The sequence below is a fragment of the Castor canadensis genome, chromosome 3 (genome assembly GCF_047511655.1).
Source record: "Castor canadensis chromosome 3, mCasCan1.hap1v2, whole genome shotgun sequence".
Taxonomy (NCBI): Eukaryota; Metazoa; Chordata; class Mammalia; order Rodentia; family Castoridae; genus Castor; species Castor canadensis.
Window position 1 is genome coordinate 162,434,809 of NC_133388.1, and position 15,630 is coordinate 162,450,438.

Consider the following 15,630-nt stretch of genomic DNA (forward strand, 5'->3'; position numbering starts at 1 on the left):
CACAGAAGGAATTGGGTCCATAATTAATTAAAGATTCTGGGACACAACAGAGGAAAATCAAAGCCAAGGATGTGGAAAGCACCAACGACTGGAACTGTGTGAGGAAGATGCACACATTTGGGAGGCTGGCCTGCAGAGGGCAAAGAATTAACCCCTCTGTTCACTGATTCAAATCTCCAAAGCATCCACCTATCTTGGGGTTGAACTGATAATCAATCACTGGGTGACAGTCTCGGGTAGAATATGTACCCTTCCAGAATGAATGGTAGCCTCTAGTTTTGGCAAGGAACCAATTCTTCCCCCTTGCTTTCTATGACAGAAGCTTGGCCCTCTTTTCTTCTCAAAATTATTTAAGCCTCTTTAAAGACAGTCTTTCTTGCAGGATGTTCCTAGCTTCTGGGATTTCTTGGTTTTGCTAGAGCAGACTAGAATTTAAGAGATCAAGCTAGGATGAGCAGAGAATGGGAAAACAGTAGATGAATGCCAGGATTCTCAGGTGTACAGTTGCTCTTCTAATTTGGAGAAGAAAGGAAGGCTCAATAGATGTCTATCCAGATAAAATTTTCCCAAACACCAAGTTGTTCTTCAATGAACAAGATGAAGTGTAAATGACAGGGCCCTAGGTCTGTTCTTAATGAAAGCACTGCCTTTTCATTACAAAGAAATAGGGATTATGTTCCACTTTTGGTATTATGAACTCTAGTTTCTGTCTGAAAAGCTAGAGCCTAAAACAAGCAGCCTAACAATATTACAGCAAGCTGAGCATCTCAGAGGTGATACCACCACCCTGATATACTTACTTTTGTAAAGAACATGAGAGTTGTAGGAACTCTCTACTACTTTTTCTTACCTGTAGCCTAATTTTCTTTTGGTTCTAGATAGGGCTAATATAGCAGTCTTCAAGGCAGATCTCTTGTACCAAGGGGAGTGTACCTTTCAGTAACACCCACCCACCAAACAACAGACTAAGCACTTCACTTAGTCCCATGGTAATAGATACAAGTAATGTTAGATGGAAAGGAAAATGGAGATACCGACCTGAACATTTATCAGACATACTATTTATTGCTGCCATTGCTGCTGCTTGAAAAAATAAATGCTGTTATGTGTGTTGCTGAGCAATGTTGCATTTTCAGTCTTTAATAACTGCATTAGTAACACAAAATAGGACAAATTACATCTGGATATGGATGAGATGCTTTCCTTCCTTCTTTGAATAATCAGCCTTGGTGACCAATGGCTTCCAACACAAACCAAAAGTGATAATCCTGTGTTCCCTGATGAGACATGTTTGAGAAGCTAGTGTTAAATCTTCTCTTGAAAAGTCTCAGGGTTCTTTGCTCTTCTAGGTCTTTAAACACACCACCCCCATCAAAACAAGGAAAGGCTGCAGTGAGTAAAGGAAAAATCAGCTGACTCCAGTATGCTTCTTAGAATATGTATTTGCTACTATTATATTTCAGAGGAAGATACTGATCTAATGAAGCTACCAATTGCTAAATTTTGAATTCCTATAACAGCAAATTGTTACTAATTTTGGTTCTGGTCATTTGCCATATGTTTCCCAGAACTAACAAATGTTCATGGAAAAGTAAGTGACTAATAAGTGTGGGATGAAGACATATAGTAAATGTCCTTATTTTTCTTGGCTGTTAACTTTTATACAATGAAATGTTCAATGAAAAATGTGTGCATTCAACTGCAGCAGTTTTCTGAAATGTCTGCCATTTCAGAAAGATACTCTTAGACTACTGACAGTAAGAAATACATATTCAAACAGCAGCACCAAGTAATTTATTCTGAATTTGTTACATTTGAAAATTTTAAAAATGTTACTTGTGTCCCAGGTATTTTTCCCAGTGGAAATTACAGTGGTAGATGCTAAACTAATTCCATGTGGTTCTCATTTTCAAAAATACACTTTTAGATTGCTCAAGAGCTTCAATGTATCCCCCTGAGTGACATAAAAGGAAGCCATTTTGGTTTTAAATATAGTTCTGTTTGGGGGAGGGGTTTTTGTACTAGGAGCACATTTTTCTCAGACAGTATTGCTATTTAATAGGTGAATTATTTTAGATTTTCTTTCAGGTCCTCTTATTTTACTTAAGTGAACATGAATTAAATGAAAAAGAAATTTTGGGCAGAAACTGGGGATGGAAGCCAGGGCCTCACACATGCTGGGCGACTGTTCTACCACTGAGCTACACCCCTAGCCAAATTAAGTGAATTTTTGCAACTGCATTAAAAAAAAAAGACAATCAAATTGTTAATCAAGTGATCTTCCTTTATAAAGGTCATACCAGCACTGGGGGTGAGGGTTATTTTTTATATTAGTAGATTTCATTCTACAGTCTGTATTTTTAAATAAATCAATCCAATAATGCTATTCATTTCTATTCTGTTAAGGAATGGTAATCCTGTCAGTGCTAAAATGGGATCAAGATTTGATCCAAGCTACTTTGTAGGTGGGTGCTGTTAGCTATAGAAGTATCACTTCTACATGAAATAAATGTCCTTACTATGCAACAGGCATGCTGGGTGCTGGGACAGAGCACACATCAGCTCTGTCCTCTGGGAGCTAATGGTCCATGGCAGGGCTACCTCAGGTGGCTTGTGGACCAGCCTCGTCAGGCTGCAACAAGATAAGTACTACTTTACCGTCATCCTTTAGAAACTACGACAGCAGTTAGGGGCAACACCCAAACATGGGATCAAGGGGCCTTCTCACATAGAATGGGGTCCAGAATGTTTTGGATATTGGTGAACTTGCACGCTGAGTTTCAAGTGGCAGAATCTAAGGACTGGTCTTAGACAGGAGGACACATGATAGCTGATGACAAATTGGAACTTTAAAAAAAAATCTAGCTCTTTCCACAGAGAGTTTGGGAAGCACTAGTCTAGCGCTTTCAAAGCATTATAAGAAAGGGTGGGGGGCCCTTAAATGTCCTGAACATGACAGCAACATAAAAGAAAGCTCTTTTTTACAAATAATACTGGCTTTGTTTGAATTACATGCAACACTTTGAGGCAGGAGGCTCTGAAGTGAGACAAATAATACTAGGAAAAAGGAATTAAAAAGAATTTTCTCAGTGGTGCCATATATTAGTCGTATGTTTAAGTAAACTTAAACTATCTTAAGTCTTCTTGGACAACATAGCATAATAAATCTAATTGTGTATGATTAAAATGATTGTGAAATGTCATTTCTTAGCTTAACAGTGACAGAGAGAACACATTTTTTTCCATTTTCAGAATAAACCACGGATATTAGGAGAACATTAAACCAGTATACTGTTATAATAGCTTACACTTAAATGTCAAGGATCATCACCAAAAGACGCAAGAGCAATCCCTTTTTTCTCTGTGTGTTGTTCCCAGCTTCCTGGGAACTAGAATTGATCTCACTAAATATGCCTCATTTAACTTTCTGTATGTCACCAAAGGTTATTAATTCTTGCAGCTGACTGAGGTGGAGTCTTTTGTACCGTTATGATTTCCATAAATGTATCTTCTACAAGACAGTTGAACCACTAAGTAAGTTTCAAATTTAGAGGGTAAAACTATAAGATTTTAACAAATAAAACAAGGCTGACAAAGTGTATAACTCCCAGGAAAACACATTTCCATGTTAGGATTTCTAGATTCATAATATTATTTTTAATTGTGATGTAAAAGCCATAGAACTATAGAAGTACCATTCTATTAAATTGAGAGTTATGCATTTAGAATCAAACAATTCTAAATTTACAACACAATGCTAAAACCTGTCACGGTGAGTTACTAATTATGATGTACTAAGGCAGAGGTTATCAACTAAGGATGATTGTTGTCCTCCCAGGAGGTATTTGACAATGTCTAGAGACAGTCATCAGGACTGGGGTCATATTCTACCAGCACCAGGATGCTGTTAGCCAACCTACCATGCACAGAATTACCTGGTCCAAAGTGTTAATAATGCTGCATTGAGAAACCTTACAGCAAAAGGGCACCGTAACATTTCCATCATTGGCCCCAAACTGAGACTTAACATATACTATGATTTGAGTGTTTGTTTCTACCAAAATTCATATGTTGAAATCCTACCCCCAAGGTGACAGAATTAGGAAGTGGAGACTTTGAAAAGTGATTAGGTTACAAAGGCAGAGATCCCATGAATGAGATTAATGACCCCATAAAGGAGACCCCTGAGTTTAGAATTCATTCACCCCCTGCATCATGGGAGAACATAGCAAGAAAACACCATCTATGAATCAGGAGACAGGCTGTCACCGGATGCTGAAGCTGCCAGCACCTCAATCTTAGACTTCCAAGACTCTAGAACTATAAGAAATAAATTTCTGTTATTTTTAAACCTCCCAGTTTGTGGCATTTTGTTATAGCAGCCAAAACTAACTAAGACCGCATACATAGAAATAATGATGCTGACTCATAAACTGTGAAAGTCAGAAAGCAGGAAGTCCCTGAAAATTGAAACAGATATTTATTAAACCTCTTTTTGATAAAATGAACTACTTATATCAAACCCTCTGACTTTGACAACCAAGAAGGTGATCCTCACAGGTGCCCTGGTTTAAAGTCCATCACCACATATTTTCTATGTAAGTGGGCAAGCATTGCCGTGAGGAATTCTTCAAGCACATCTTCAGAGAAGACAGACCCAACTGAAAACCTCACACAGGCTCCAGGGATGGATTATTTTCGGAGTGATAAGGCATTGGTGGTTTTAACATGCACCATCAAGTAACAGATTGGGGGCATGTTATGACCCTTTCTTAGAGATGGCAAAATCTATATTAGGTGTCTACTATTCAGTTCTTCTTGTAAGAAGAAATAGGAAAACTCTGAAATACTCTGCCTCTCAGGTTCTTCTCAACCAGTATTAGACTCGATTATTTTCATACAGAGACTGTCCTCATTGTTCCCCCTCCTCACCCCTCCAGAGAAGTGGTGAAGTATAAAGAGGACAGTGGCATCACTGTGTCGTCAGAATCAAGAATAGACTAATGAAAATCCACCATTGCACACTCTTATTTCCTCTTCTTGAATCTCCCCAAATTCTTTGTGTACTGAGTACTACGAAGAACTGCTAGAATATATAACCTTTTTATCATTCAACAAAAGTTTGACCACACTTAAATACATTTACACCCACACAAACATCTAAGTATATATTTAAATTACATCTAAAGATCACTTACACTACTTGCTCATAAAGAAAAACTTACTATAAAACGTAGTATTTGCTTATTGACATACTATTCTTCCTATTCCATTAGAATTTAAGTTCCACATGAATAGGGATTTCGTCTTGTGTTTATTGGATAAATAAGTAAATGGAATGAATGAGAGAATGAATACTTTCTCCCAAATAGCAGAGCTACTGCACAGTGGCAAACTCCTTTTATTTTTACACCAATGACAGGAGACAATAGGACTCATTCCTTGTTGGAAACTACTCATGCTTTTTCATTCATTCATTGTCTACTGGTCCCTGACACCACTCTGGTTTGCATCATGCCCTCATGCTTACCAGAAACACAGATCTTGGTTCAGGTCCTAGAAAACTTTGTGTTCCTTTTATCTCAGGCCTTTGCCTAGAACCATTTACACCCATCCCAACACCTTCATAATTTTTGAGGAGCAATTTCTGATTTCCAGTGAAAGTAGGTGTGATGCCTATATTTTATAGTTTCATAGTTCCCTATTGTTGTTTTCTTTATTTTCCCCCCCTGTTGGCAATGGGTAAAGAACAAAGTATTCATCATGGTTGAGAAACATGGCCCCACCCCTTAAAGGCTTCACCACCTCCCAATAATGCTGTAAACTGCAATCAAGCCTTCAACACATGGGTCCTTTGGAGACACTCAAGGTTCAAACTATAGCACAACCTCCTGGTAGACAGAAGTCATGCCTTTCTGTTCCCCATCAATAGCCCCTTTATTCAGCACAAAGTCTCTCACATAGCAGGTGCCTGAACAATACTTATTGAATAAAAATACATTCTGTTTCTAGAAATATGGTCTGTCACCAAATATATGAGTGTCTCTCTTCACAAGGTCTCAAGTTAATAGGTGCTTGCCATATTATTTTATGCCTATCTGAAATTAAAAGGACCTGTTACAAAATTTCTGGGAAATCAACTCTTCTCTCCCTATTCTTTTTCTACATACTAATTAAAAGGCAGGTTTTTCCCCACTGAAGTTATTAGTTGTTTTAGCATCAAAAGCAAAATGAGTGGAAAATGGTTGTCAGGGAATTGATTATTTGGATGATCAGCATTTGTCTTTATGTCTATATTCAAAACATCTGGAAGCATACTTTCATCCTCCTCTGGATATTTGGTGTCTTGTGCTAAGAAGACTTTGTGATAATTCTCTCTATATTGTTCCTGAATAAAAGGTATTCTTTTGAGGAAATAGGTGCTTTGTGATCAAGGGGAATTTTTTGGGACATTGAAAATAAAAGTATAGTGAGTGCTAAGGCTAAGAGGATTAAAACACTACTCCTTATTTTAAGAGAAGGAGGAAAGTGGGCAGTAATGCCAAAAACTGCTGAAAAATGTAATTCCGTGCAACATCCTGTAACCAGAAACTGGTCATCTGGGGAGCCAAGGAGAAAGGGTATAGATTTCATGGGGATCCAGAGAAAATGATCCTGGCTTCAAGGGGCTAAAGACAGCCACCCAAGTAACAGGACATCAGTAATAATCACAACTTGCACTCTACCCATATGCTTCATTTTAAAGAAATTTCTTCCCACATGGTATTCCTGTCTATTGTTGTCTAGATCTCTGCCACTAGGCAATCTTTACTATGGTCTGGATTTCTTGTACAAAATTCCCCAAAGCCCTGGAAATTTGGGGAGTATTTACTGACTTATGCCATTTTTTTTGGAAAGTCCCAGTTAGGAAGTCTAATTTCTGTTGAAGAGCTCAAACTCTTCACTGCCTTGTCCACTGCTGTCTGCAGCCAACAGTTGTCAACCCAGTGATGGCTGATGGCTTCTTCACTGCCATGGAAGCTTTTTCTATTTCTTATCTAAATTTCCCTTCTTTGAGTCTGGCAGACGCCTAATGATCTCTCTGTTTTTCAGGTCAACCAGAAATGTAGTTGAGCTTAGTTTGGGCTCACTCTTGAGGGAATTTACAGCCAAGGAATCACCTGTCCCTGAGAGCACAGGCACAAAACGGGGTTCTGAATGGTTGGGGAAGGGCATGAATGACCAGAATCCAAGAGCTTGTGATGGATCTCACTCAGGCTTTGCTGTCTTTTGGAAAGAATATACATGTTCCTATGATGGTTTAGTTTGATGTCAGAAAGATCCAAAGGCCACTGCCATGTCTAGAGTTATGACATCCATAAGTAGATCAACCAAAAAGCACAAGAAAGGGCTGCTCAGGCTGCCTGATCTTAACCAATTTAAATGCACAATTCTATCTTGGCCTGCAAGAGAGACACAAGGGGGTTGAGTTTTAGTTTTCAATGCTGTCAGGGGGGGAAATGTTAGATCCTGTTTAACATGACTTCAAATATTTTTTAATCACTGTTCTACTGAGTTCATTAAAAGGATTGGCCAATCAAATTCGGAATAAAGATTTCTCATTTTCACCCTCTTGTTATATCCAGATGCGCCATGTTGCTCATTTAATACTTAATTAAGCCACACAAACTTAATGATGGGGGAGAGAAAAGGAAGTGGAGTGAAAGTGAACTGAATATATTTGAGTTTCATTTTACACCAACTTAGCTCCCTGAAATATCAGCAAAATACAAAAACAAAAAGAAAGAAAAGAAAGGGTTTTGTCTTGTCCCTTTTTATTTTATTTATGCTCTTTGCTCTTATACAAACTGTTTGGCCAAGAAAATATTAGAATAATATTCATACTTAGTTTCAATTGGCACGAAAAGTATTACCAAGGCTTAGACCATATTACCTTGCCTACAAACCTTGGCTGGCTCTCATCAGAGGCCATTAGCTTATTTTGAAAGTTTTCCAAGAAATTCATATACAAGTGGTGCTCCCTTCCTGAGAAACCAATTTCCTAAATATTCAATGAGATGACTTTTGAATCTCATCTCACCAAATGAGGAAAGTAATAATGTTCCAGTTTTAACAGGAAATTCAGTATTGCTGGTGCTACTGTCCTAATTACACTAAAATAGATTTTCCAAAGAATCTTTTCTAAATTAGAAAACATCCCATCTACTTGTGGCACAATATCCTTTTCAATCTTCCAGTAGGTTTGGAAACTAAGAAGAACATATAGTATCTTTCTTTTCCAGGAAGCAAACAAGCCAGGTTTTTACTTCATTATCAAATCCCCTGTTTTATTTTGGTTTCATCGACCTCTCTGATACTTAAATAAGGTTACCATTTAATCAGTCCCCACAGAAGAGAACAGGAATGTTTCTAAAAATTAGAATAGGTGTTAAGCTTTCATTTCAGAAACACATAAATTCATCTAGAGTTAAAAATGGAAATGGATGTCCCATATGAAAGCTTTAACGATAGATGTGAGTTAGCTCTTTCTATTTGCCAAATGCAAACATGAACGCACAGCAACCTAACCAGGCTACAGCCCCTGCATTTTGCATCAGAATTTTTACAACCCAAAACCTAGGCATTTCAAGAGGTTAAAATGTAACTCACAGTGTGCAGTCACACAGTGCCTCAGCCTTCAGAGCCTCCTCGTGTCACGACAGGTCGATCCCCAGCAGGTCAACAGCTCTGCAACTGAGATCACTCATAGTTAGTGAACATCTAACAGCTCAGGAGAAAGTTTAGGTACGGCTGTTACTTTTATTTCTTCTCTAGTTGACTTTGCAAACAGGAAACAGGAAACACACCTACAAAAACACTGACATAGCTCAACCTCATTGGTTTTTGGCTCAACAGACTTGGCTGAATCTTATACAGAGAAGTAACAGGCACAGCCCCCAAAAGAGCAGGACGCTAGGCCCAGCATCTCATGGTCTGAAATGGTTAAGAGATAAGCACTTAGTTACATTCAGGGCTTATGGTCTTAATTCAGGAAGGACCATAAACTTCAACTACAATTTATATATACATACATATGCATAGATATACATCCAATAATGTAATGTCTAAAATATAAACTATTTAATATAATAAATAATAAAATAAAGTAATAGAATATCTTTCCTGGAAGATATGTAGAAACTATAATGTAGGAATCTTTTTATTACAAGTAACAAAAAGACAAATTCAGTTACTTAAACAACAACACCAGGAAATATTTCAGTGTATGAGCTGGGAAAAAACACAGGGGTGGTTTGGGGAAACCAGAAATTTGCTCCTGGTTTATTTGATTCTCCAAAATTCCCTGGACACACATATTCTCTGAGAATTGACTTTGTCCGCAGGCTACTTTCCTCTTGGTACAAAAATGGCAACAGCCATTCAAGATTCTATCATCTGAGAGGGTTTCAGCTTCAGGAGAAAATTCTGAGGTCAACAAAACTTCTGAGGTAATTCAGATGGCCTATTACTGAATCGATCACTGTTCTTTGGGATCTAATATGGTAAGTGATTTAAACTAATCCACGGTTACTCCTGGAAGTGAAGGCAGAGTCAATCTAACAAAATTTCATGGAGAGACTGGCAGGGTTCTTTAAGGAAGGGAAATGACAATTGTAGAAATGGGTCAACAAATGTCCACCACAGCAATGATCAACCATAACCTGAAGACTGAGAATTGGGGATGTATGTCCACAAAAACACTAACACTTGGGCCATCTGAGGATGTCTGAAAGAGAACGAGCCAAGGATCAATGGACATTGCTTTCCCAAGGCTTCACGTTGCTCTCTGAGCAACGGTTAGAATCTGTCCACTTTGTTCACCAAATGTATTTGGTAATGTATGAAACACTCTTGCATTTGGTCTTCTATTTTGTGATCCAAACACCCCTGCCAAAGATAGGCAGGCCTCCCTGCTGGGAGCTAAGACAGAGGGACAGACACTGCGGGTTTCCTCTTCAATGCTCAGCCTGACTTGTACCTTACAGAGCCCTAGTTTTACTCAAGGCAGGCACTGTTCATACTAAACCTACAGCTGAGGATGGTGAACAAGTGATGTAAAAGGAAGTTAGCAGGCAGGGCTCCTGGGAAAGTTGTTCAAAAGGAGTCTGCCAATCACTCCTTGTTCTTTGCCTGTCTCCTCTTCATGCTTGAAGCTGGAAGATGAGCTGTATCTTGCAGTCCTAAATAACAAGCACGAAGACAAAAGTCACATTCTGTAAAACCTAAATTAGAGGATCCCCTGCATGAGGACTGCTTTCCTGCTTCTGGGCTGATGCTTGAGAAAAAATGAACTCTATTTGGTTAAGCCACCACAACTGCACTCTTGTTATAGGCTGCTGAACATAGTCCTCATTAATACAAAAAGGCTGCGCAAATGGGTAATGACAGATCAAAGCTTACACCCAGGTCTCTTGACTTCCTGGTCAGTGATATTTTCAACAAACTGCATTCCAAAAACCAGAACCCATTCTCTGAATACCACAGGCAAAAGTTTTTTAAATGAATGCTTTCTTTCTCAACAAATAGCTGTTTAAATGGTCTGAGTCATAGTTCAAATGGTAAGACGGGATTACCATTTTTTTAACTTTCTGTTTTTTGGTGGTACAAGGACCTGAAGTCGGGGCCTCCTGTTTGCTAGGGAGGAGCTCTACCACTTGAGCCACTCCCCCAGCCCTTAACTTTTTAACAGGTGACACGCAAGCACTTGCAAAATTGCTAAAGCAAGAAGGTGTTGGTGAGAGCAAAGGAAACCTGTGCCATTTTAGCAAAATTTTTTTCAAGTTTGCCTAAGAGAAAACTGGTCACCTTCCCAAATCTTGCTGTGGATGAGAACTTTCTTCCTTGATTTTCTCATTCACTCAGCTATGAAAAGATAACACAGCTCTCATGAAGGATGGAATAACTCTGAGCCAAGGAGAAACCATATCCAAAGATCGATTCCAGAGGGATTAAGGATTTAGTTGTGAAAAGCAAAAGGCTTAACCGCTTAGAGGGAAATAAGAACAGTATTTTTCAGACCTCAAAATCGGAACAGAGTTCTGAAGGCACAAAAGTGCTGGCCATAAAAGAAAGGTGGACGAATTTGAGTCTGTAACATGAAGAGCTTCTGTTCTTCAAGAGACAGCAAAAAGACCAACCAATATCTGAGACAAGTTTGCCATTTGTTCACAAAAGGAACAAAAGTCCAGTATTCAAATTATGTAAAGAAAATGTTACAAATCAGTCATAGAAAAAGCAAAAGGCCTGACAGTGTGTCACAGAAGAGAGGAAGTCGTAGGGTTGATGGACATGTGGAAAGATGAGTAACCTCATTTGTAATCAAGACAAGGCAAATTAGATCAGCACCAGTGGCTCATACCTATAATCCTAGCTACTCAGGAGGCAGAGATCAGGAGGATCAGGGTTCAAAGCCAGCCCGGGCAAATAGTTCACAAGACCCTATCTCAAAAACCCTTCACAGAAATAGGGCTGGTGGAGTGGCTCAGTGTAAAGTCCCTGAGTTCAAACCTCAGTGCTGAAAAAAAAAAAAAGGCAAATTAAACTTACGTGGAGGTATACATTGATATAAACACTGGGAGATTTTAATCTCATCCAACCAAATGCTCACCTAGCACCCGCCTGAGTAAGTCCATGCCTGCCTGCATACGTCAGTGCTATGGTGTGGGCAATGGTGTCCCCTCCAACTTCAGGTGGGCGAATTGAGGGTGTGACTTAGGGGAAGTGATCAAATCATGATGCTCTGTCTTCATGAATGGGATTAGAACCCTTATTTAAAAAGGCTCCAAGCTGAAGAGCGCACCCTCTTGCCTTTCTGCCCTTCTGCTGGGTGAGAACACAGCATTTGCTCCCCTCCCCCAGGGGATGCAGCAACAGGCTCCCTTTTGGAAACAGAGACCAGACCCTGCCAGACACTGAACCTCCAGTACCTTAACCTTGCACTTCAGAGCCTCCAGAACTAAGTGAAGTAAATTTCAGGTATTTATAAATTACCCAGTCTTGGGTATTTTGTTACAGCAGCACAAATGGACTGAGACATCTGGACAAACTCTTGCATATTTGCACTGAGATATGCAGTATTTTTAACACCTTTATTCAAACGAGCAAAAAGCTAGAGTTAACACAAATGTCCATCAACAGATGAAGAAATTTTCTTCATATTCATCCAATGGAATAGTAGACAACAGAGAACATCAAATCACAGCTGCAGTCAACAAATTGGGAGAACCTTAGAAACACAATACAAGAAAGAAAAAGTATCAGCTGACTACGTACAAATGACAGCTTTTTAATAAACAAAACACAACAGCAAGATTGAACAATATGTTTACTTAGGCAAACCCATATGTAATACATTTGTTTACAGTTCTATGTCACTTTGTCACATGCATAAATTCACATGACCACCACAGCAATCAAGATACAGAAGTGCTCTATTGCTGAACTAAACCCTCCCAGCATTTTATAGTCACACACGACCCTGGGTCCCATTCCTCATCCCTGACAGCCACTAACATGCTCTCCATCTTTGTAATTTTGTCTAGAACATTAATAAATACAGCCAGACAGTATGCAGCCCTTCAGCACAAAGCCCTTTAATGCCATCCCTGTTGTTGCATCTGTCAATAGTGTGTTCCTTTTCATTACTGAGTAGTAGTCCACAGAATGAAAGTACCACAGTTCATTGAGCCACTCATCGATTATAGAATATTTTGTTTGCTTTCAGTCTGGGACTTTTACAAATCAATCTGCTGGAACAATTACGCACAGTGTTTTGTATGAATGTAAGTTTTCGTTTCTCTGAGGTAAATGCCCAAGAAAGTGATTCTGGGTCACATGTTAAGCATATGTTTGGTTTTTAATCAAACAGTCAAACTATTTTCCAGAGTAATCATACCATTGCCATCAATGAATGGCAATTAAGCTTTTCCACATTCTTGCCAGCATTTGGCATTCCCATTATTTTTCCTTTTGGCTGCCCTAACAGGAGTGTCCTCCTATCCCACCGTGCTGTCAGGAGCCTCTCCCAAGGAGGTCATGACCCTGACCTCCTTTTATGTGCTCATTTGTCATCTAAATAGTCTTTAGAATAAAATGTCTAATGCCCATGCTCTAGTTAGATCATTTGGTTTAAAAAAAAAAAAAAACCTGTAGAGTTTTGAATTCTTCGGAGGTGAGTCCTGTGGCGGGTATGCTTCGCAGATACTTTCTCGCAGTCCACAGCATCACGCCTTTCCGAGACCAAATATGGAGTTTTGGATGAAGTCAAATGTATCCGTGATTTTCTTTTAGAGTTCATGTTTAAGGACTTTTCAGCAGCCCATAGGTCCTAAAGGTTTTCTCTTACCTTTTCTTGTAAAAGTTTTATAATTTTATATTTTATATTTAAATCCAAGACCCATTTTGAGTTGTATAGGGTATGGGTTTTTTAGCTTTTGCTTTGCTGCTGTTTTTAACCTATGGATATCCAATTGTGCCAGCACCATATATTGAAAACAATGTATTTTTCCAATGAATTGTTTTTACTTGTCAAAAAAACCCAGTTGGCTATCTGCTTATATGTTCCCTGCATGTCCTATTGATCCATGTGTCTTTCCTCCACTAATTGCGTACAGCTTTGATGGTTGTAGATTTATAATCTTGAAATCAGCTTCAGTGGCTCCTCCCACTTCATTCCTTTCCAAAATTGTTTTAGGTATCCTTGTTTCTTTTCCTTTTCATATAAACATTAGAATAATCTTGTTTATTTTGCCAAAACTCATGCTGGGATTTTAAGATGAAAATTGCATTAAACCTGAACCTGGATATCAACTGGGGAAAGATGCAACACTTTTCCTATGCTGAGTCTTTTCATCCATGGGCACAGTGTTTCTCCATTTGCTTAAATATTCTTTAATTTCTTTTATTGTTTTATAGTTTTTCTCATTCAAATCCTATAAATGCTTTTTAAGGATATGCACATAAATATTTTGTATGTTTTCACATGATCGTAAATGATATTGTGCACTGAATTTCAGTGTCCATGTGTCCATGTGTACTTAGAATACAGCTGATTTTTGTATGTTTATCTTACATTCTGCAACTCAGCTGAACTCACTTATTCATTGTAGGGCTTTTTTTTTAAATAGATTCTATTGGATTTTTCTAGTCATTTGCAAATAGAGGTTTTATTTCTTCCTTTCTGATTTGTATGATTTTTAATTTCCTCTTCTTACTTTTTTTGCACCTTGTAGAATTTCCAGCACTATGTTGAATGGGAGTGGTGAGAACAGACATCTCTGCCTTATTCCTGATCTCATGGAAGAAGGACTCAGTCTTTCACCATAAAGTACAATGCTGGCTGCAGGTGTTTTGCAGATTACTTTATGAGTTTGAGAAAGTCTGTCTCTAATCCTATTTTTCCAAGAGTTTTTGACCATGAACGGCTGTTGAATTTGATCAAATAACTTTTATGCACTGATTAGTATGACTGGGACTTTAGATTTTCTTTAGACTTATATGATGCACTACATTGACTGATTTTTAAACTATTGATTGATTTTTAAAATATTCCAGTTTTGCATCCCTGGAATAAATCTCACTTAGTTATGGCATATAATTATTTTTGAATATTGCTGAATACTATGAGTTAATATTTTGACAAGGATTTTTGCATGTCATTGTAGGAGTCATTAGCTCCAGTTTTCTTTTGTTATACTCTCTTATGAGTTTTGGTATAAAAAACTGATAGAACAATTAGAAACTCAGCTAGCATAGAGAATTCAACATTATCAATGAACTGATTTCATTCCATAAAATGAATTGTGAAACTATTACCTCATCTTTTAGTTCCTAGGGGAAGTTGTGAAGAATTGGTGTAAGTTTTTGGTAGAATTTTCTAGTGAAATTGTCTGGGGATGGAACTTTCTGGTACTAATTTTCTATTACTAATTCAATTTCTGATTTATAAGACTATTAGAATTATCTGTTTTATAGTGTGTGATATACTATTAGTATATCTGTTTTATGCTTCTTGGGAGATTAGTCCATTTCATATGAGTTGCCAAATTTACATGTAGAGAGATTGTAGTGTTCCCTTTTTATTCTTTTGATGGCCACAGGTCCATAGTGGCTCTTATTTGTGATTGTAGATATTGGTAATTTGTGTCTTCCTTATGCTGTCTTTGGGTTTATATTGCTTTTTCTAGTTTCTTGAAGAACTAGTTTCTTGAGATAAGAGCTTAGATTACTGATTTGAGACTTTTCCTCTTTTTAATATAAATATTATATTGGTGTTTTTCATTTCAGAACTTCTACAGCCGAGTCTCACAAATTTGGATATATTCTACTTTCATTTCCATTCACTTCAATATATTTTTTCTATGTCTTCCACACACAGAGGAGTTGGAAGTTTGACTGTTCGCAGATTTTCCTGTCATTTCTCTGCTAAAGGTTTCTAGCTTGAAAATATACTCTGTATTTTCAGTTTATTGAGATTTGGTTTATACTTATGGTGTACATTGGTATGTATTTTCCAAGCTCTTGAAAATAATATCCATTCTTCTGTTGTGTGTATACTATAAACATTAGATCAAGTTCATTGATAACATTGTA

General features: G+C 38.0%; 1 protein-coding gene across 1 annotated transcript in view; it reads right to left on the reverse strand.

The window, feature by feature from the left end:
• Positions 1–15,630, reverse strand: part of Ncald (neurocalcin delta) — a 380,673-nt gene that overhangs the window by 163,210 nt on the left and 201,833 nt on the right. The window contains exon 3 of the mRNA XM_074068948.1: positions 8,650–8,733. The gene's annotated coding sequence lies outside the window, so the exon portion shown is untranslated. The remainder of the gene's footprint in view (positions 1–8,649; positions 8,734–15,630) is intronic.